Source organism: Vanessa cardui, chromosome 23 (assembly GCF_905220365.1).
Source record: "Vanessa cardui chromosome 23, ilVanCard2.1, whole genome shotgun sequence".
NCBI classification, from domain to species: Eukaryota; Metazoa; Arthropoda; class Insecta; order Lepidoptera; family Nymphalidae; genus Vanessa; species Vanessa cardui.
Genome location: NC_061145.1, coordinates 5,728,962 through 5,752,863, shown reverse-complemented (window position 1 = coordinate 5,752,863; position 23,902 = coordinate 5,728,962).

Genomic DNA, 23,902 nt, shown 5'->3' with positions numbered 1-23,902 from the left:
GTGAAGTCCGGAGAGAGGGAGAGGACCCCATAACCCTCGATTCGGGCCACCTAATGTACTTCCAAGAGGGAGACCAACAATCCCAAGGTGGCGTTGGGTTTCTGGTAAATAAGTCCCTAGCTGACAACGTTGTGGAAATCTCCAGTGTGTCGAACAGGGTTGCGTACCTCGTAATAAAGCTCACCGAGAGGTACAGCCTCAAGGTAGTGCAAGCGTACGCACCGACCTCGACACACTCGGACGATGAAGTGGAAGAATTGTTCGATGATATATCGAGGGCCCTCCACTTCACCACGAAAACCCACTACAACGTTGTCATGGGGGACTTTAACGCTAAAGTGGGAGTACAGAATTGCAGCAAATCGGTAGTAGGACCCCATGGATTTGGAAGTAGGAATCATAGGGGGCAAATGCTTGTCAACTTCCTCGAACGGGAGGGGCTCTTCTTGATAAACTCCTTCTTCAAGAAACAGCCCCAAAGGAAGTGGACGTGGCAAAGCCCCGACACTATGACCAAAAATGAGATAGACTTCATCATGACAGACAAGAGGCACATATTCAGAGACGTCTCTGTGATCAACAGGTTCAATACCGGTAGTGATCACCGACTTGTCCGAGGCTCTCTGAATATCGATTTTAGGGCCGAGCGCGTCCGTCTGATGAAGTCCACGCTCCGACCAAAGCTGCTCCAACCCATTGCGGGATCTGAAACGTTCCAGTCAAACCTGGAGAACCGATTCACTGTCGTGAAAACCACAACAGACGTAAACCAGACCCTAGAAAATGTAGTTCGAATTCTCAGGGAAGAAGGTACAAGATTTTGTGACATGCAGCGTAAGGGCAGGAAGTCCAAACTTTCAGAAGAGACCTTAGGGCTACTGAAGAAACGACGTGAAAACCCACCTGTCACTTCGTCAGAGAAGCGGCAACTAAACCGAGAGATCAGCAAGCGCGTACGACACGACCTCCGGTGCTCCAATACTCTTACGATTGAAAGAGCAATCGAGCAGAATCGGGGGTCTAAGGTGTTCGTACAATCTCTTGGAAGGAGCCACCTGACGAAGTTGACCACATCAAGTGGAGAAGTCGTTTCTTCCAAGACGGCAGTTCTTTCGGAAGTAGAGGACTTCTACGGCCAATTATACGCATCGCATGCACCTCGACCTGATCCCGAAAATGAGGATTCTAGAGCTACATTAACACGCCATTTCTCAGAAGACCTGCCTGAAGTCAGTATTGGCGAAATCGAGATTGCTCTTAAACAGCTTAAAAATGGAAAAGCCCCTGGAGAGGACGGTATTACTATAGAGTTATTAAAAGCAGGAGGTAATCCGGTACTCAAGGAACTCCAAAAGCTTTTTAACTCTGTCCTCTTCGAAGGGAGAACTCCGGAGGCGTGGAGTAGGAGTGTGGTCGTCCTGTTCTTCAAAAAGGGAGACAAAACCCTGCTGAAGAACTATAGTCCCATATCCCTACTGAGTCACGTCTATAAGCTGTTTTCAAGAGTGATCACGAACCGTCTTGCGCGAAGATTCGACGAATTCCAACCCCCAGAACAGGCCGGGTTTCGGACCGGATACGCCACCATAGACCACATCCACACAGTGCGGCAGATTATACAGAAGTCCCAAGAGTATAATCGGCCCCTGTGTCTTGCATTCGTGGACTATGAGAAGGCCTTTGACTCGGTTGAAATCTGGGCTGTTCTGCAGTCCCTGCAACGTTGCCAAGTTGATTGGCGATATATCCAAGTGATGAGATGTCTCTACGAAGCCGCCACCATGTCCGTCCGAGTACAGAATCAGCAAGCAAATCCCATACCATTGCATCGAGGAGTGAGACAAGGGGACGTTATTTCCCCCAAATTGTTCACTAATGCAATGGAGGATATGTTCAAGACGCTGAACTGGAAAGGACGTGGCATCAACATCAATGGCGAATACATCTCTCACTTGAGATTTGCGGACGACATCGTCATCGTAGCAGAAACGCTGCAGGACCTACAACAAATGCTGAACGATCTGGCTGAGTCTTCTATGCGTATCGGCCTACGGATGAACTTGGATAAAACCAAGGTCATGTTCAATGAACATGTTCTACCGGAACCGATTGCGATACACGGTACCGTCCTCGAAGTTGTTCAAAAATATGTCTACCTTGGGCAGACTCTGCGATTTGGTAGAATCAACCTTGAGGACGAGGTGAATAGAAGAATTCAGCTAGGTTGGGCAGCGTTTGAAAAATTACGTCGAATCTTTACATCGTCGATCCCACAGTGCCTTAAGACGAAAGTCTTCAACCAGTGCGTCCTACCCGTCATGACATACGGAGCCGAAACGTGGACACTCACGGCAAGGCTGGTCCACCAGTTTAAAGTCGCTCAGCGTGCTATGGAAAGGGCTATGCTCGGCGTTTCTCTGCGGGATCGCATCAGAAATGAGGCGATCCGCCAGAGAACCAAAGTCATCGACATAGCCCACCGGATTAGTAAGCTGAAGTGGCAGTGGGCTGGCCATATTTGCCGCAGAACCGATAACCGTTGGGGGAAACGTGTTCTAGAGTGGAGACCGCGTCTCGGCAAACGTAGTGTAGGACGTCCTCGGGCACGGTGGAGTGACGACTTACGCAAGACGGCTGGCAGGAGCTGGATGCGAGTAGCCCAAGAACGATCTCAGTGGCGTGCAATTGGAGAGGCCTATGTCCAGCAGTGGACGGAAATGGGCTGATGGATTGAATTGGATTGGAAGACTTTTTTTCTAGGCTAAGCTAGCTAGCTACGCTATAAATGTAAGATTCTGTTTGTCTCTCTGACGATCTGCCACGACGAAACCAATGACTCGGTTTTGATCAAATTTGGGATGCACCAAACTCGAACTCTAAGAAAGGACATAGGCTACTTTTTTGCCTAACACATGACAACCAGCTCATTAAACGCGAGCAAAGCTGCTGGCGACAACTAATTAATTATATTGGTAATCATAATTGGAAACATTTTGTTATAACTCTGGTTTTCAAAACCTTATTTATATATGTTTATAAAATAAGAATATTAAATCGCGTCATAATCTATGATTATCATTAATTTCCCATTCTATTATATAAGGACAATCCTGAAATAAGATTGAAATAAAACTTTATTAAGTTATAATCATAATTACAATTATCTTTCTCGATATTTTATGAACATTTAGAAGAAAGAAAATGAAAAATTTTATGTAATTAGAATTGTCCCTGATCATTTTACTTGATTTAATAATATCAGGGGTTTTGGGGATACTTAATTTTGTATTTATATTCTTCATATTATGTACATTTTTTACTAGGAGTTTCTTGAATATCTAGGTGTATTCTAGATTTTCTGCAATGGTCTCAAAGAAACTGTATATGAGACCAACTGTGAACTATCATTACATGCATAGAATACATTTGAAAACTAAATAACTAACCGCCTCTTTCAAGTAATCAACGAATATTTATATTAATTAATATCTTTCTTTTTCTTACTTCTAATTTAATCAAAATGAATCAAAATCCTTTTATACATTTTATATTAGGCTCAACATATTTTATTAACTATAACTAAGGATAAGTTCAATTCATTGATTTTAATGAATTAAATAATATATAATAATAATAATAAAACCAAATCAATTATTAGTATTACAATGATATCAAAAATTTCAATATCCATATAATTTCATATAACTCGACTAAATATGAACTTTGTCCATGAAACTAGAACTTCAACCTAAAAATTAGTTCGTTTCATCAGCTTGCCTTTATGAACCAATTAAACTTAACTCTGTTTAACTGAGCGGCTGAAAATATATCTAGAAATAGGGGCGTCATTTTAAAATGAATTCTTCGTATTAAGGACGATAGGAATAGATGCTGCCAAAATTAATAAATTCCGAAAAATATTTTACATATACCATTTCACAGAATTAGCTATACGTATAATACATAAATACAGAATGTGAGATAATATTGTATTAAAGTTCTATCGAAATTATTTCGTAATCAATTGTTCAGAGTATTTGCTTTGTGAACGAATACTTGGTATTCTTGTATTAAACCGCAATACTGGAATATCTGTATGATATCCCATGAATCAAAGTTTCTTTATTGAAACCGAATCAAGGGTCAAAAAATAGTTTCAGGTTTTGGTCTAAATATTCTCAGTAGCAACGAGGAGTCTGGAAGTTACAGGCGTGTATATCTCGTGCGATTGGAATTACCTTCCCAGGAAGTGAAGACTTACACACAAATACACACTTGTGTACTTTACACTTCAGAAAACAAAGATATTATATTTTTAAAAACAATTTATCAAAGGATTACATAGATAGATAGATAATATTTAACATACCTTATTTTTTTATATGATAATTTTGAACGGAAAAATAAATAAGGTATAGTAAAGTAAAGTAGTAAAGCAATAGCCTATAAATTTCCCACTGCTGGGATAAGGCCTCCTCTTCCAGTAAGGAGAGGGTTTGGAGCCACCACGCTGTTTCAATGCCGGTTGGTGGAATGCACATGTGGCAGAATTTCGATGAAATTAGACACATGTAGGTTTCCTCACGATGTTTTCCTTCACCGCCGAGCGCGAGATGAATTATAAACACGAATCAAGTACATATATAGTGGTGCTTGTCTGTGTTTGAACCCGCAATCATCGGTTAAGATGCACGCCTTCTAACCACTGGGCCATCTCAGCTCAAATAATGTATTGATAATAATCTATGTGAGTGTATAATAATAATTCTGTTTTTATTCAAAAAAATTGTGACATACATATTCATGTGTATTTCATCTAGACTTTATTTTTGTAGTCCTAGACCGGAATCTAAGGCAGATTGGACCCGATATCGGTAAATCCTATAATAGAATAGTATTTTTAAACTTTACAAAAAGAGTTGCTCGCACTAGGCTCGGACTTTTTTTTCTCGCTGGAAAAACGCATTACGCGCTTCCCCCCGGGATGGAATGTGGGGGGGGACTCCGGAAACCTGGTCGCCGAGTGCGCCCAATCACACCGGCTTTACCCACTAAAAAACCAGCGGTAACCTCTCCGTCTTTCGGCGGGCGCCACGGGATCGCTTGCGCATGCTACCGTGACAAAAGGTTCGAACGGAGTTCGGAGTCAGTCTGTCAATCAGATCGTCACAAATAACACGTATTTAATAGATTTACAGTTTATTGGACATTTGTAGATAATCTCGAAATTAAAAACATAGTAAATATCCCATATTATATAACTATAATAATAAAAATAACCATATTAATTTAAAATCTTATACTCATCTAATAGATTCTTAAAATAATATTGTTTTAATATATGTTTGTGTCGAAAGCGTTGACAGTAATGATAATTAGGATCTCATTTTCGGACTTTATTGTTTGGTTTTCATTTGCTTCGTAATAACAAGTGACCGTACAAAATTTGTCAGTTGAGCGTATAAAAGTTTACTACTTTGTTTTATTGCATGAAGCTATCAACTGGAACTATTATTACTTTAAACTTAGTTTAAAGTTTTAATTAATTAAAGTAAATGTTACCAATTAAACGATGTAAGGGAACTACTAGGTTTCTAGAATCGAATTAAGTAACGCTCAGATTAGTGAATTAATTTTATATATGATTTTACTAGTAATCGCCCGCGGATTCGTTCGCATTTAAGGTTTTGGTTGTCATGTGTTAGGTAAAAAAGTAAAGTCCATATCCTTTTTTGATGTTCAAGTTTGTTTTATACGAAATTATATCAAATTCGGTTCAGCGGTTCGATCGTGTAAGTGCGACACACAGACAGATAAAAAGAGTTACATTCACACTTATAATATTAATTTAGATTTTCAATGAATGCCAAGACCGGCTGTATACCAGTAATTTATAAAAAAAGTTAGACAAGCAATCGACCAATGATGGTAAGCGGTCATCATCTATTTCATTTAACATATGATCTATCTATACATAAATAAAATCGTAAGTGGTTGAAATCTGTGCATAGAAGAAGTTGGTAATCATTAACGCATTAGATCAATTAGTTTGATTATTAGAATGTTTGTAGGTTTGTCTGTTTGTTTGTTGCCGCTTATCTCAACTCAATAGCTTTGGAGTAACAAAAAACAAAATAAAATGGTTCAAAAAAGATATAAATAAAACAGAATAAAAGTCGAAATATACAAAAATAACAATAAAAATGAGGTGGTAGCTTCACTTAATTGTAAAATGACGTGGTTTCAAAAGCCCTGTTGAATAAAATTTATTTTGATTTTTTTTTAACTATTTTTAATATAATGTAAATGATGGTAAGGTCTCTTAAGAAGACAGCCTTCAGGGTGTCATTATTTTGAGTACACCGAGTACAGAGAGTTTCTTCGGCTTAGAAAATTAATATATTGAAATGAACTAAAACTACCAGAATATGTAATGTATATGCAACAAAGTATTTCCATAAAACTAAAAATCAACATTTCTGAAGATATACTTGAAATATAGCAGGGGAAGATATATCAAGAATTTCGCTCGATCGACAATTTCATGAAAATTACAGGAGGTAAGCAGCCTTTCGAGGCTTTTCGAGAATGTCATCCAAAAACTCGAACGTACTTGGTCGTTTTTAAACTTTGCGCTTCGAGAATTTTCATGGAACACGTGTCATATTTATTAAAAATTTTAATATTTATGGTCGACAAATATTTTTACTTTAAACGTAACAATAGACTTTGTGAAACTTATGCTTCGGTTTAAATAGAATTACAACAAATAATTTTAGTAATCAGGTATTTTAAATCTTTTTACTTTAGTTGAATGCAACTCAATTCATTTATAACTAGCGACACGCCCCGGTGTCACACGGGTACAAAACTAATACTAAATATGCAAGAGAATTTGTTTATTTAAGATATCACATTTTAAACTTCTAAAATTATCAGTCTTTCTTTACTTTATAAGTAGTCTATGTATTATGGATGAGAATTATATACCGTCCTCTCTCTCGATTTATTAAAAAAAAACCGCAACAAAATCCATTGCGTAGTTTTAAAGATTTAAGAATACATAGGGATTTAGGGACAGAGAAAGCGACTTTGTTTTATATCATGTAGTAATTCATTCATTCAACCGTTTTCAATTTCTCATACTTACTTGATTGAGGGTCTTAATATGTACACATACTTAGGTACCACATACTTCGACATTCAGCCGCCAAAGAGCGTTACATTACGTATTTTTGGGATTTGCTTTGATGGCTGAGTAAGTGTAAACTACGAGGAACCTAATATTAAGATGTTAGGATCCTATGGTTGGTGGCGTATTGGTATAGTATGGAATGGTTAATAATTCTGATAGTGCTAATGTCTATTGGTGGTAATGACCACTTACCATCAGGTGATCCATGTGCCTGTTCGCCAAAATATATAAAAAAAAACATTTCATAACAATTAATTATATTTTAGATCGTCGTTATTGGTGTATATCAATTTTAGTTATTTGCTTTTTTATTCATATCTTAATAGGGTGAAATATCCATGACAGTTTTATCCTGATGGTAGAAATATATAAATTGCATCATTATTATTAAAAAATAGTGATCATGAAAAAAATATGACTTTCCAAAAGTCTCTATAACTTTAGAAAATCGATGCTATTCTGTATAATGTTTTCGACGGAATATCCTACCATATATATAATAGCTTTATTCTTATAGTACACGTAAATTTCAGGATGATTTTTAATTTTGTAGGATAATAGATGGATCTAATTTTAAATGTAATATTTTAACCTTTTTTTCTTGTTATATTATAAACAGGCAAAACGTGTTTAATCCTATATTATACAATGTACATACATCCTGCTGTTCTACGTGCTTTGTAAACGGATGAGGCATCTTATCAAAGGCAGAGGTAAAATAGGATAAACAATGTGAGCAGCTGTGTGTTTATTACGTACACACGTCCTCACATATATTTATTATTACATACACTATAAACACTTTAATATACATCGAAATATTAACTTGATATTTAAAATTACGAGGTCAATAACCTGTCATTATTACATTTTTTTGTGATACCAGAAGATTCCGCTCTACCATATCGTAACAATATTCGCAATTGGTATTTGACTTTTGATATTCGAAAATTAAAAATTCGAAAAACAAAATTACTACCTACGTAAAAATAATAATAAGACAGATTATGTGTGAGTGTATGTATATGCGTATGTGTGTGTGAATATATTATAATCATTGTTATATGTACGAATACGTATTACACTTTCCGTCTTATATTTATTAAAAGCATGTTAGATTAAGATGTTTTTTTACTACCTTCTGTCCCTTTACTACCCGCTGGTCCTCATTATCTGACATAAAAAATCAGTCGTATATTATATTTCGTGAAATTACGACGTGAAGGGCTGCTGTGTATTCGTTCTAACATTTTGCGGTTTCTCGGATAAATCGGAGAGAACTTAACTATTTAAGTATACATACATATATGGTATTATTTTTGTTACGGCTTTGTTCAAGTTAGTCGAGTATCGAATATTCTATCGTTTAACACGAGAAAATGGTACACGAAAATTATACCTGTAAATATAATTCAGATATAAGATAAGATTACATTTTAATCAAAACACATGCTATAAGAATGGTTGTAGGCTTTTTTAGGCGAACTAGCAAATTGGTCACCTAATGTGATATTGGCTCACTCACCCTTGAAATCGGAACACAACAATGCTGATTATTACTGTTTGGCGGTAGAATACCTGATTTTCAGGCAACGCAACATACTACAAAATACATAAAGAAAAATGAAAGTTTTCGTACTTTGTATATCTACACATTTCGTGGTGGCCAAAATTCAGGCATTTATATCGCGTGAGTTTCATTGAGCTACTTGAATCCAAACTCTGCAGTTTCACCAACGCCAATCCGTCAGCATCTAATTTGTCTTAATACATATAAAGAGAAAACTTAAGCATGATGCAATTTATCAAAAAAATTATATTTGATTGCGAACTCTCGTAGAGAGAGCCTCAAAAATAATATTTCGTAAATGTTTAGACATTAATTAAATATATATTTTAACTCGCCGATCTCAGAATCTGTAAGACGATTTCAAAAGTAATACAAAATATTACGTAGCGACCTATGAGGGTGGAGCAGTACATTTATAGCGGGTGAAACCGCGCGAAATAGCTAATAGTCAATAAAAGTTAGAATGTATTTTATGTACAATATAAAACACATTACGATGCATATAACGGGTTGATCGTATGATCATCGCAGCCTGTTATCTCTTATAATATTTTATTCTTATAACTTACTAGGTGATAACCCGACTTCGCTTGGGTTTATTTGTATTTTCATGTAACATACTAGTTTATGTTACATAATGTTAAGGTGTTGGTTGTCATGTACTAGGCAAAGAAGTAGCCAATGTCCTTTTTTGGAGTTAAAGTTTGCTTCATACCAAATTTCATCAAATTCGGTTCAGTTTGGTCCTGAAAGAGTGCCAGACAATCAGACAGAGTTATTTTCACTTTGATAGTATTAATATAAATTCATTTTAGCTCTTAATTTGCAATAAAAAATACAAAGTGAATAAATGAATAAAACTACTGAGTTTCTTGCCGGTTCTTCTTATATAGAAAACTTTATTATAAACGTTGCGATTGTCAAACATTTTTGTTTAGATGGTGAGAACCAACAATGATCATTATCTCATGTCATATATAAAGCTCAGTCCGTAGTGTGTTTTTGAATTTCGAATGTTTATTTCACAGTACTACCACAATATAAAAAATAATATTTTTTAGACTGTGGTACTACTGAAACTAAAATCTCATGTGATTACAAATACAATTTCGCTATATATAAGAATGCTATAAAAGGTATATGAGAAGAAAGTAATTTCGTCTGATAACGTCACTTAGACTAATCAGTTGCTAATCTTGCGCATAAAATGAAGCGTAACAGAGAGTACCCGCATTTTTGCCTCGTAAAATTTTATGGCACCTTCACACGAAAATAGCTTCAGATACTTGTATAATGATTTGCCTATAAGTAAGAAAAAATTCGAGCGCCTCAAAATTCGATGTCAAGTAAACCTTAAGGTAGCATTACACTTGGAATACCTTATTTGCGTAACGTAATGGCATAGTTTGACCAAATATTTTACCGACTTCGAAACAGGAGGAGGTTATCAATTCGACTGTATTTTTTATGTTTCTTACCTATATCATAAATTTTGACGCCGGCTCCAAAAATAGCAATATTTGTAACTAAAACTACATATTAATTAATAGAAAAAGTAAGTTGTTTATTAATTTGAAGAATCTTCTTCAACTGCGCAAATATTTTTTCCTTTTTAGTGCATATTCATTTGCTTTGTAATAGTGTATTGTTTGAAGCCATTTTTTTTGTTAAATTTTTGTTTATCCATAACAGTTATCATAATTAGGCATCCGCGATTGTCTCGAACCGAAAATTACTCAAATAGTCAAAACATCACAATAAAATTACGTTTTCTTCGGTCTTTCTTCGGTATGTTATTTATTAAAACAAAAAAAATATATACAGCTTGATATTATACGATTTAATATGTGTAAAAAAATGCTATAAACACGATATAGCATTTTTTACAAATTTGCAGCGTGTTACTAATTTTTTAACAATGGCATTAACAATAAACGCTTTTCACCCCTTTTCAACCCTTTCCGTTCCACCCACGACGTTACAAAATCACACGGTAAGTTATTTTACCTCCCTAAACATACCTACAAAATTTCACCTTGTTACGAATTTGTTAGAGTTTTATTGGCTGGGCTATTAATCTGACATTGAAGAGCGGAGAATATAAAAATCGCGATTTGTCATCGCAGTGTGGAGTTAGCTTTATCCTATAAGCGAAAACGCTACGCCATGTGAAGTGTCGACGCTATAAAGAAATATTCGTTTCAATTATCTATAATGTTAGAAGTCTTTCCATTGATCACGGTTCAAATCATTCAGATTATAACAGATTTTTTGTGTGCCTTTGGCTTAGAGGATACTGAAAGAAGAGAAAATACCGAATTCCGAATTGGATTACGGAATGTATTAAACAATTACAAGTGTTTTATTGGCTTTTTTCACCTCAAATTTTACACAAGTGTTTTATTGGCTTTAAATTTCTCGAATTTAACACTATTTACGTAAAAAAAATCCATCGTATTTAATTATACGGTGTAAAGTTTCAGAGTCAACAGTGAAGTACTTTGACGACTATATGGACTTGAAACTTTTAAACGTTTGAGCTGAGCCATTTAAATGTTGAGTTAAATAAAAAACTTATAAAGTAAATCAAATAAATTATACAGTATATAAGTATTTTTATTTATTAATAGGAATGTAATTCTAAAATGGGTGGTAAGCGGTCACCACTGAAATATAAAATATATTAGGCCTCTTGGCTAAAAATATATATTACATCAAAATCTCTGACTTGGTTTTATAGATCTAAGTAAATTCCAAATTTAATAACAATACCTTTATGTTAACAGCTTCGAAATAATTTAGAAAATTTAAACTTAATATGAAATTTGTTCGAACAGTGGTCAGTTGATTATTTTAATGAAAATTCTGTTCAAATTTCGTTCATATTTCTTAAGAGATCTTTTGAATTTGAAGCTCAATACTATTTAATTTATCATTAAAATGTAAAATGCAACAATTTGTATACAGTTTACTTAACAGCCTATAAATTTCCCTCTCTTTGAGGGGTAGGGCTTTTTTACTTAAAGATATTAAACTGAAATTACAGGAAGGGGAGAGTTCGAAAACTTAAGAGAAGTAAATAAAATTCAATAATTTTATTCTGTATAATGATCATCCCGCACTTTTAATGTTAAAAAGTCTATCCGCTCTTGAAAATGTAACGCTACTGTTTTAGTATTTAATCGAAACTCAACAATATATTTTAATAAATAAAATATATCGAATAATAATTCTAACTTTTATTTCTTAAATATAACCTACAAGTAAAAATGAACTTTATGGTAAGAACTCTATCTTATCAACAAAGTCTAAAGTTGTATTTATCTACTGTCATATATAACAATGACTCTATTCACCGTCTGTACGCTTAGATCTTTTAAAATACGCAACCGTTTTTTATGCAATTATAAAGTTAAATCAGAAAGCATATATACTAAAAGAGAAAATCGGAGAATATCAATTTTGCCAACTGAAAAAATCTATGATTTTTTTCTTATATGTTAGTCCTTCAATTTAAAACCATTATTCGGGTACAATGATGGTTTTAATATTTAAATTTGTATTTTACCCGTGTGAAACCGGTACAAGTAGCTTTTATACATCAAAATATTCATTATAAGGGTTGGTTATGATTAAATTTAGGACAGTAAACTAAAGATCAATCTCATATCGTGTAAGCACACGTCACCTTATTCCGAAAGGTAAATCCCCACCGCGTCAAACTTACATCAAACTAAGGTTATTTTTAACAATCATATATCACTAAAGTATATTTATATGCGATAAAATGTAATAAAAATAAATGATACAGAAAAGCAATATGTACTTAAAAAAATTAAACTATCTTAAAACCAAACAACGTAATTCATATGTCAACGAAATGGTTCGTCAATAAATAAACAGCTGTAAACAAGCATTAGCCGTTACAGACTAATTACAGGCACAAGTGAACCTTTGTTCAAGTTGCCAGAACATTGGCAACGTACCAAATGTCTATCCCAGTGACCATATTCCGTAAGTCGGCTTAGGGTTGAGTAATCATTGCCCATTAGCAACATAATGACAGACGGAAACGTAATTAAACAAGAAAAGGTAATCAATGTGAGAATAAGTCTGAAATTTATTTATTTCAATCAAGAATATTCAATGAAGTATTAAATACTAAATAATTCCCGCTAGCGTTGTGTTTGTAATCAGACAATTCTAGTGGTTCTCCCCAAAGTTTTCGAAGGAATCTCGAAGTAATTAGATTAACACACACGTTATATACGTATACGTTAACACATATATATATATATATATATATATATATATATATATAACGTATGAGTTAACGTATATACATATGTATATAACGTATGAGTTAACGTACAGCGCGCGCGCGCGCTTGTGTGTGTGTGTGTGTGTGTGTGTTTTTATTTTTTATTTTATTATAAAAATATTGTATTTCACCTAAACTTTAATAGCGTTCATTCTCTTACACCTCCGTCTGCATATTTTTGGTAAAAAAGGGGACAAATATATTACATGAATTATAAACTTCACGTATTAATATATTCATAAAACTTATGTCTAATCTTAATAAGAGAGATAGTTCAACTTATATTGGTCGCGTTCACTTCGGTATACTCGAATCTTGACCCTTGAAATTCGATTTGCGCCGAAAAAACAATGCAAAGCGACAATCGTCTAACAATAAAAACGTTAGGTTAAGTTAAAGCACGGATAGTCCATATACGTAAGGTTACGTTTCATTTGACGACAAAGATTAAAATATTATGACTGTTTTATTTTTTGAGGAAATTTTTTCTTCTGAACAGTAGAAAATTTTCAGCTAACGTTCAAAAAAGTAACTTAATAAAACTTCTCCGAATAAGAAAAATTAGATAAATAGTTTTAATCTCGTAATAAGCTCGAAGTCACATAATATAAGGACAACAGCCTGATTCCGACACCTACATTATTTTATGAACGGCCTTTACAAATATTTGTCTTAGCGATGAAGCAATGTTTTTCGTGATATTAATGTACATCACATTTATTGGCTATTTCAAACAATATAGATAATAGATCTGCTGAATTATTACATCTGTATATAGTCATGGTCTATATATGCATTTTTCCATAGCATGAAAACTCATAATCAAATAATAATTTACTTGGTCGTAGGGCTTTATGCAAGCCCGTCTGGGTAAGTAACACCCACTCATCAGTTATTCTACCGTCAAATAACAGTACTCAGTATTGTTGTGTTCCGGTTTGAAGGGTGAGTGAGCCAGTGTAACTACAGGCACAACGAACATATCATCTTACTTCACAAGGTTGGTGGCACATTGACGATGTAAGGAATAGTTAATATTTCTTACAGCGTCTATGGGTGATGATAACCACTTACCATCAGGTGGCCCACATGCTCGTCCGCCAACCTATACCATAATAATTATAATAATAATAAGTATGTATTTTGTGCATCTAAAAAACTCAAAAGTCAATGAAAGGCTTTTGGAATCAATGGAAACTCATGAATAAATAATTCAATTACAAGAAAAAAAAGAACATCAAAACGGTTTTCACACTTGCCATTTTGTATTGAGAAATATAAAAGCTTAAGTTAAAAAATAAATTACCACATTCATAAAGTATTAATTTAAACGTCAAGTTAATTAAGATTATTTACACAGCTATTTGCAAAAACGGGGTAAATAGTTTTCAGTAACAACGTGTTATTTACTTGGCACATAGACGCAAGGGAAGTACGCGACTCAAGGTCACGCACACCACTTTGTTAGCGTAGGTACTTCATTTAATTAAACACTTCTGTTCACGAGCAACGGAACTCAACGCTGTTTATCATCTTTATACTCTTGCACATATTTTATGACGAGTTTGTTAATTATTTAAAGTTTTAAATGTATTTATTCTCAAACGTGAATCAATTTTAAATATCGAACAATTTTGAAAATAAACTTTTATATGTATAATTTTTTTCTGTTTTATTTAAGGTCCTATTTTTGTATTCGCTCGCTTTCCTTCAGTGAAAAGGGACGGAAGTATGTAACAGGAACCCGAAAAATGGCGCGCAATTTGATTTAACCGACAGTACTAGGGTTGATTTTCATATTTTTTTTTTAATGGCAAGGCAACAAATATTACTTTTATATAAGGTTGGTGCTGATCCTCATATTAAATTAGCATAAAATATTATTTTATTTTATCAATCTTAACATTTTATTTATTAATGTATATTCTTTATTGCAAAAACTTATAAAAAAAAATATCATGTAACTTTGTTATAAAAAACCGGTAGTATCAGATTTATTTCCTAATTCTCAATTCTCAATTCTCCCCCAGATAACACCCAAGATAGTAAAGTGTATAAATGTGAAAATACCCTCAAATAGGCTGACAGTAAATTATATATGTTAAACATTCAAGTTGAAAACATGAACTTGAAAATGAAAGCTCTTAAAACACATATAGAGCCTCGCCTCTTCTGGAAGCTCATTTTTAGTACGAGAATAGGAATTGTGATTTAACTGCAAAGTACTACCAGCGTTCTCGACACCATTCCATACGCTTATAATTTGTACTGTTATGTTATTTTTAAATCTAGTTTTGCGTGAATTTAGTAAAACTCTTTTTATTTTCAAATATATTTTCAGCTGCATTTAGAGTTTCTGTTGAATAAAAACACCATTTCAATATTAAAGCCTGTAAATTTGCCACTGCTGGGATAAGGTCTCCTCTTTAATTAAGGAGAGGGTTTGGAACATATTCCACCACGCTGTTCCAATGGTGGCAGCAGTAATGCACATGTGGCAGAATTTCGATGAAATTAGACACATGCAGGCAGGCAGGAGATAAATTTTAAACACAAATTAAGCACATATAGTGGTGCTTGCCTGGGTTTGAGCTCGCAATCATCGGTTAAGATGCACGCTTTCTAACCACTGAGCCATCTCAGCTCAATATTACATTTTGTATAACTAAATGATGATAGAGTTATAATGGTTAGATATGTGCTCAGTTATGTTAAGTATATTATTTTTTTGAAAATCTATGATAATCTCCATAGCATACTGTGATATATATTTTACGTGTTGATATGGTTATTGCTCATGTTATTGTTACTCGGGTTGGTATGGGAAATAAACTAATAAGCAATAAACTAACAAGCAATTTAACGTGTTTTTATATTATTCACAAACATCTCACATACGTAAGTGATTTTATGACTGAGACTCCATGATGGAAAGTGTACGGCTGATTTTAAATGGGTAGCTTGACAATCATATGACCGCGGTGAAGATGTGTTTTCTAGAGAGAAAAAAATTACGTTCTACGATTACCTTGTACTTCTAATTACAGTGTCCGCACAAATACCATAAGTTGAATTTATATCGGCATTTAAGTAATAACGCCACCGAAACAAAAAACCGAAAAAAACAATTCTGCCGATTTTGGAGATATAAAATGTTGTAGGTGTATGGTAAGGGTTTGGTGCATATTATATATGTGGTTTTATTGATCACTGTGCTGGAATGCTTACATTCTCACATTTAATTGCGCAAAATTGACACAAAAACAACTCAGTTGATACTGAGTCAATATGTCGTTGTCAGTCTTACCTCTAGTGTTATTGAAGAAACTGAAGGCGCGAAGGGAATACGAAAAGCGATTTTTTTTTCGAAATGGATAAACAACCGGATTATAAGGTAAGAATTACAATATTTATTTTTGCCAATATCTCAAGAATGGAGCATTTTAGGGTATGTTAAGTTGCTAATGCAACTGAACGTGTATTGGCGCATTCGCCTTATATTAGCTGCGGTGGCGGTAACAAGTAATTCTCCTAATATCATCTAACGAGTTGCCTTGGCTTCGTAGGGGCAACCTTTGTAAATAGATATTTGATATTATGAGATATTTGATTAATTTACAGAATTGAGAGAGATTTTGAATTTAAGAAAAATATATAGGAGATTGGGTAAAAACAAAAGAGAGCCTTGAATCTTAAAGATTTAAATTTATTTTACCGATTTTTTTAAGGCTGTCACAGAAAGTACTGCATCTTTACTTTATTATCTGTAATTAACTGTAGGTAAGTAAATAAATAAAAATAATTTGTTGATTTAACATAATTTATAAATTATTTTTATGCAACTTTATCGATTCTCGCAGCGTTCGTTGTGGACCTGCGTATATTTGTGAAAACAAAATACAACTGTAGTTTTTGGGATTATCACGAACATGCATACATATAGACGAGACGAAATACTTTAATTTATTTTTATACATTTATATGAAACACTGAGTGGTCAAGGAAGTGACGTCATATTTCAGACGTCGTAAAAGATAGGGGCCAAATTTTTTACCAAGCTAAAATGGACGCTTGGTAAAAATAAAATCAAGGCTGGTAAGAAATTGAACTGTCAGTTGTGTTCTTGGTGAATTTCATTTGGTGGTTTTTTGTGTAATTAAAACTCAGTTAATAAGTCTTCGTAAATATATTTTTTAATGATTGATAATTAATGTATATACCTATTTTACATATTGTTGTATAGTTATTTCGATTTTATCAGAGCAAAGGTGCTTTGACAAAATGCGTCCAATATAATCTGTATTTCGTTATAACAATATAGGATTTAAAACCAAATTAACCTGTTATATTATTTCACATGTTAAAATTTTCATACAAATTTAATGTCCGTCTATTTTGTAACACGCATAGATAATTACGCCTGGTAATTAGTGAGCCACAAACAAGCGACATTAATTATCATCTATAATTTAATTATTAATAACATCCACTAAGAACTTACATTAGTGGGACTTCCAACGAATTTGTAAAATGAAGATACATTATTGTAATTATTATATACGCCTTATATAATAATACACCTTTTTGTTCTAAATATTACATTAATAGTACCTGAATTTATAACCTGATCTTAACTCTCTTTTTTTTTGTTCAACCTTTCATCCGACCTGTGCACTTTTTTTCACGGTTCGCAAAATAAACAGATTAAAATTCTTTTCCTAGTTTATCTTTTAATAGAAATATGTATCACATATGTGAATATGTGTAAGAACTGAGATGGCCCAGTGGTTAGAACGCGTGCATCTTAACCGATGATTTCGGGTTCAAACCCAGGCAAGCACCACTATTAATATATATGTGCTTAATATATATTTATAATTCATATCGTTCTCGGTGGTAAAGGAAAACATCGTGAGGAAACCTGCATGTGTATAATTTCAAAGAAATTCCGCTACATGTGTATTCCACCAACCTACATTGGAACACGATGGAACCCTTTCCTTAATGAGAGATGAGGCCTGAGCCCAGCAGTGGGAAGTTTACAGGCTTTACTTTAGGAATATGTTAAATTCAAAAAATAATTGCAGATAGTATTAACTTTCCTGCTCTTTATCATTTCATTCTCGCTCCGTAATATGATACTCCGACGTTTTCATCCTCATAGTATGATTAATAGTCACCCCCTTCCAACAGCCTTCTAATGCGTTCCTCGGCCGTTATTGGCTTATAATGTATCACCTTAAACAAGTATATTTTGTAACCGAAATGTTTACCTAAAACTGTGACACTTAAAGTCGCGTTGGTCTGATGGACCGATGAATGTCGTGGCTGTACCCGACATTTATTGGTCCATCACACACTAATTCTATTCATAGACTAATTTTAACGTTCGCTACGATTATGAGAATTATGAAGAACATAAAGCAATAGAGATTTTCTTTTTTTTTAAAAAAAAACAACGTTCATCGGTCTGCGCTGGTATAGAAAGGTTAAGTGCCCATGGTACATAAAATTCTGAAGATGGACAAGTAATCAATTTAAGGACAAGTTCCAAGGACAAATAAATAATTAGAGAAAATGGCATCGCAAATGAGATCTAATTTTTTTTATAAATTGTAAAAGACGAAAGCAGATATTTTAAAAAAATTCTAAAGACTTTTTTTAAGTCTACAATTTTCTTACGTCATTATTTTGTTGTATCTCCTAGAGTGAACCCATTAGCCATGAAAGCGTCAAATAATATTTTATTTAACAAAACATCGACACAGTTCAACTATTATATACAAATTAAACTTACAAACCTTCTTCATTTATCACTTTTTCAGTAACGAAAACCGTTTCAATTTTGTTTAAGTGGTTTAATAGACGATAGCGAATAGAATGAAAAAATACATTAAATAAAAAAGGTTTTATATTATAATTTTATTGTTTTATAAATGTGTCTCAGCATTAGTGTTTGTATATATGAAAGTAGATTTATTATTCGTAATTCTGCTGCTGCTGCACTGCTGGGCTAAGGCCTCCTCTTCTATTAAGGAGAGGGTTTAGAACATATTCCACCACGCTGTTCCAATGCGGGTTGGTGGTATGAACATGGATATAATGAACTAACCACTGGTAGGGATTGCAATCCAGCGGCGTTTTCAATCCAGCTGGATTTTTGCTGGATTGACCTGAATCCAGCTGGATCCAGCGCGGATCCAGCAAAACGTGGAACGAAAATAAAAAGATGACATTTTTAAGACTTTTTTTATTAATTTGTACTTCTTACGATAATCTTTGAAATCTTCCACTCATTTGGTGATATGTTATATTAATTTGCTTTGGTTTTTTAATAATTTGAGATCAAAATAATCAACATAAAATTAAATAACAAACATATAACCTTATATTCATATAACATTTAAGATAATGTTTCTAAGTAAGCACTATCTTATTACGCTTATGTTTAATGATAGGACGGCTAATCAGTAGCAATCAGTCTCATAAATTCTTTTAAAATTAACTTAATTAAAATTCTTTTAAAAAAGGACCGTAATAATAACACTATTTTAATTTTCAATAGTATTTTTGTATCAAACAAAAAAGCTCTGAAATAATTTTCTCTCCGCTCGTTAATCCTTAATTATTAGGCAGTTTAAAAATTTGAAAATGGCGGCAACTCAAAACTGAACAATAGAAATTGATACGTTTGCGGATCCGCATCGCTGGATCAAGATGTATGCTGGATCCAGCATGTTTAAAAAGGCGCTGGATCCAGCTGGATTGCTGTATGCTGGATCCAGCAATTGCAATCCCTAACCACTGGGCCATTTCATTAAAACCTTGGTAATTACGATTTAGTTAAAATTCAAAAAAATATCGTTTAATTGATTTCAATGAAAAATATTCACAAATACATTTTTCGTGTGTAAAATTTACTTTGACAGATTTACATAATAGTATCGTAAACAAATTTGTTTTGATAATTTGAAGGGAGACTCAGACTTCTTGATTGTTTCTTTAACATAATTTGAATTGATTGTGTTAGTTACCTCCTGAACTGGAAACTCCGCAAGTTATTTTGAAGATATTTAAATGAAAATTTTATTTTATTTCAGTAACAAAATGTTTCTGAGAAAGTATAAACATATTTGATAAAATGTTTAACTATTTATGTACCCATGTGTCATATTATCGTTTTATTACAATATATCACACTTCACAACGAAACGAGATGGCCCAATGGTTAGAACACATGCACCTTAACCGATGATTGCGGGTTCAAACTCAGACAAGCATCACTGAATATTCATATGCTTTATTTGTGTTTATAATTCTACCAACCCACATTGGAACAGCGTGATGTAATAAGTTCCAAAACCTTCTTCTCAAAAGGAGAGGAGGCTATAAAAAGTGGGAAACTGACTGGCTGTTATTGTTGTATTGTTGTATTGTAATAGCCTAAAACAAAAGACGGGTGAAATGGCGATGTGTAGTTCATTATTTGATAATGTACCTACCTATACTAATATTATATGTAAAAAGTCTGTATGTTATCTCTTCACGCTTAAGCCGTTGACCCGATTTGGATGAAATTGGATTCGAAGTAGTTTGACTCCCTAGAAAGGGCAAAAGCTATCATTAAACTCCTCAAGGGGGTAAAATGGGAGCTACCGATTTTTAATAAGTCATTATTTTTAAATTACTCGCGGTTCAAGCCCAGGTATTACTATACTAAAACCTCTTCCGAACTGTGCTGCATCTTCTATTTTCAACCGACTTCCAAAAGGAGGAGGTTATCAATTCGTCTGTATTTTTTTTTTTTTTTTTTTTTTTTTTTTTTTTTTTTTTTTATGTTTGTTACCTCATAACTTTTCACTGGGTGGACCGATTTTGATAATTTTTTTTTTGTTTGAAAGGTAGTGCTTCCCGTGGGGTCCCATTTTTTTTATTTTTTTTTCCGATGATGGTATCCATGTGAAAACGACATAAGCCTTAAATTTGCATTATGTATATGCGCGACAAATAGGTGAATAACTGAAAATCACGTTAACCAATTTTGATAATTCTTTTTTTATTATAAAATATATACTTCAAGGGTAATTTGGTGAAAGTTTGGTAAGGTTCTGAGCACAGGATCCATGACAAAGTAACGGAACGGAAGGGAACGGAACAATTCTGAGGAGCACGGTAGCGATACTCGGTCGAATCTTTTATTTATAGGTTATTTGAATATTTGAGTCACCTTCCGTAATGTGGTTATGTTTATGTAATTATCATAGTCGAATATTATAATCAACTAGCTACCCACCCCGGCTTCGCACGGGTGCAATAGTGATACTAAATATACTACAGAATTTGTTTATATACGACATCACATCGCAAACTTCTAAAATTATCAGTGTTTCTTTACTATATTGTTCATGTATTATACACACAAACCTTCCCCTTGAATCACACTATCTTTTAAAAAAAAACGCATCAAAATCCGTTGCGTAGATTTAAAGATATAGGGACAGAGAAAGCGACTTTGTTTTATACTATGTAGTGATGGAACTCCTATACGGCTCGCAGTTAGGGTGCGATATGGGACAGAATTTCTTACTATCTTTAATCAAATTTTGTGTATGTGATGTAATGTCATATGATGTACGAAATATAGTTGGTCTTTTTCAAAGTTTTTTTGCTGAGTTCGATTACAGGTCTTTCGAGGGATCCTTGTAGTTTACGCCGCGTGACGTATTAAATCCGCATTTTCGAAAGTCTATTTTTGCTTTATTCGCAAGTTTCCTTTGAAATTGTCCTCGAAGTAGTTTCTGACTCATATAAACGGAACGTTTAATCTATCCATATTAAAAAAAATTAGTTAGTCAACATCAGCTTCACTTAAAATCAAAAAATAAATAAAATTTTAACAAAAAGAAAAACCGACTTCAAACAAAACACTATTTTAAAACAAATGAATATGCACGAAAAAGTAATAAAAATAATTGCGTATTCAACATATTTTTTAGAGTCTTCCTAAGTTAAATGAAATGAAAAATATTAGACTATTTAAAAGTCGATTAACGATTATATCATGTAGTTATAATTATTGTTATATTTGGAGTCGGTGTCAGCCAATGAAACCCTACAGTATATCTATCAAAAAACAATACGAGAATACTTTAACAAATATGTTTTTACAAATTACCTTTTACACAATAATATACGGGATCAATCAAGGGGCTCGTATCGCTTCTTTCTTTTGATTGTTGGGGCAAGGGCACCGTGGCTGACACCGGCTCCAAATATACCAATAACTATAACTACATGATATAATCGTTAATCGACTTTTAAATAGTCTAATATTTTTCATTTCATTTAACTTAGGAAGACTCTAAAAAATATGTTGAATACGCAATTATTTTTATTACTTTTTCGTGCATATTCATTTGTTTTAAAATAGTGTTTTGTTTGAAGTCGGTTTTTCTTTTTGTTAAAATTTTATTTATAAGTTTAATAGGTGTTGTTTCAATAGTTAATACAGTTGGGCATCAATTAGACTTATTTTGAAATAGTTCATTTAAAAATCTCTTTAACAAAAGCTTCCCAAGCTTCCAAGTGTTAGTTATATAAACACAATAACATAAATTCTAGTCATAACATCATACTCACTTTATAATTAAATACGAACTCATAACTGACCAACGCGTTCAACAGACACTTGTAGTTCGATAAACACAATGTTGTAAACTCGCTTCCGTTTGAAGTTTAATTTGTTTTAAAAGCTTTTATATAATTGTTTTAGTTGTAACTTCACGCTCAGTCACCAATGACAGCAAAAGAACTATGACGATATAATAGTTACTAACATATTATTATTATACATTCAAAAATTTCATATAATTATTGATTTTTATCCTGGTTACCTGGTTGGGGGTAGATTTTAGGTCACAAGTGAGTTTCGTATATAAATAAATATGTAAAAAAAATCTAAGAGATTGAATCATAAAGACGTGAATCTTAACTCAAGATTGCGAGTGTGTACTCACACACGCATTCATGTGTTTTATTTGTGATTATGATCACACACATGTACGTATACTCATCAATCCGTTCAGAAGCACCTATCTAAAATAAATCCTAAACCTTCTCTTGAAGAGGAAAGTCCCAGGCCCCTAGAGTGATACATTTTCGACGATTTGTATTCATAATATTAATAAGGATTTACTACACAATCAAGAAATATAACTCGATTTGGTTTTGTATATTTTTTATAATACCATTAAGTTTTTTTTAAAAATACTAATATTTCACATATTCATGCCTCCGTGTAGGGGGGGGCAGCTATCAAGCTTAATATTCCAGCTGCTACCATTTCCTCTACCGCAATTTAAGCGGCAAATATACCGTTAAACTATTAGGGTCTGTAATACCTTGTGATTACCCAATTAAAATGTTTTAACAAAATATAATAGGTAACCAAGGATATAATTGATACGGACAACTTTGCTTCTAATCTAATATCGTTGCCATAAATTTGAAAGCGCTGTGGTTTTATCCACTTTACAGGCTTCGGAAATTCTAATGTTCCAATTATATTGCAACATTCTATCAGCTTGGGTCAAACTTGGAAATAATCAATTTTGCGATTAAATCAGGACATGCGTTAATTTAAAGGACAGTTTAAATATGATACTGGGATTTTATTTAACATATTTTTTTTATTTAGGAAAAGAGTACCTTGGGGCATGCAGATGCGTTGCCGGCTTAAAGAAGATGTACGCTCTTTTCTAAATTATTCTCGTTTAAATAATCTGACTTCGATAATCTTTAACTAACTGACCGGAGT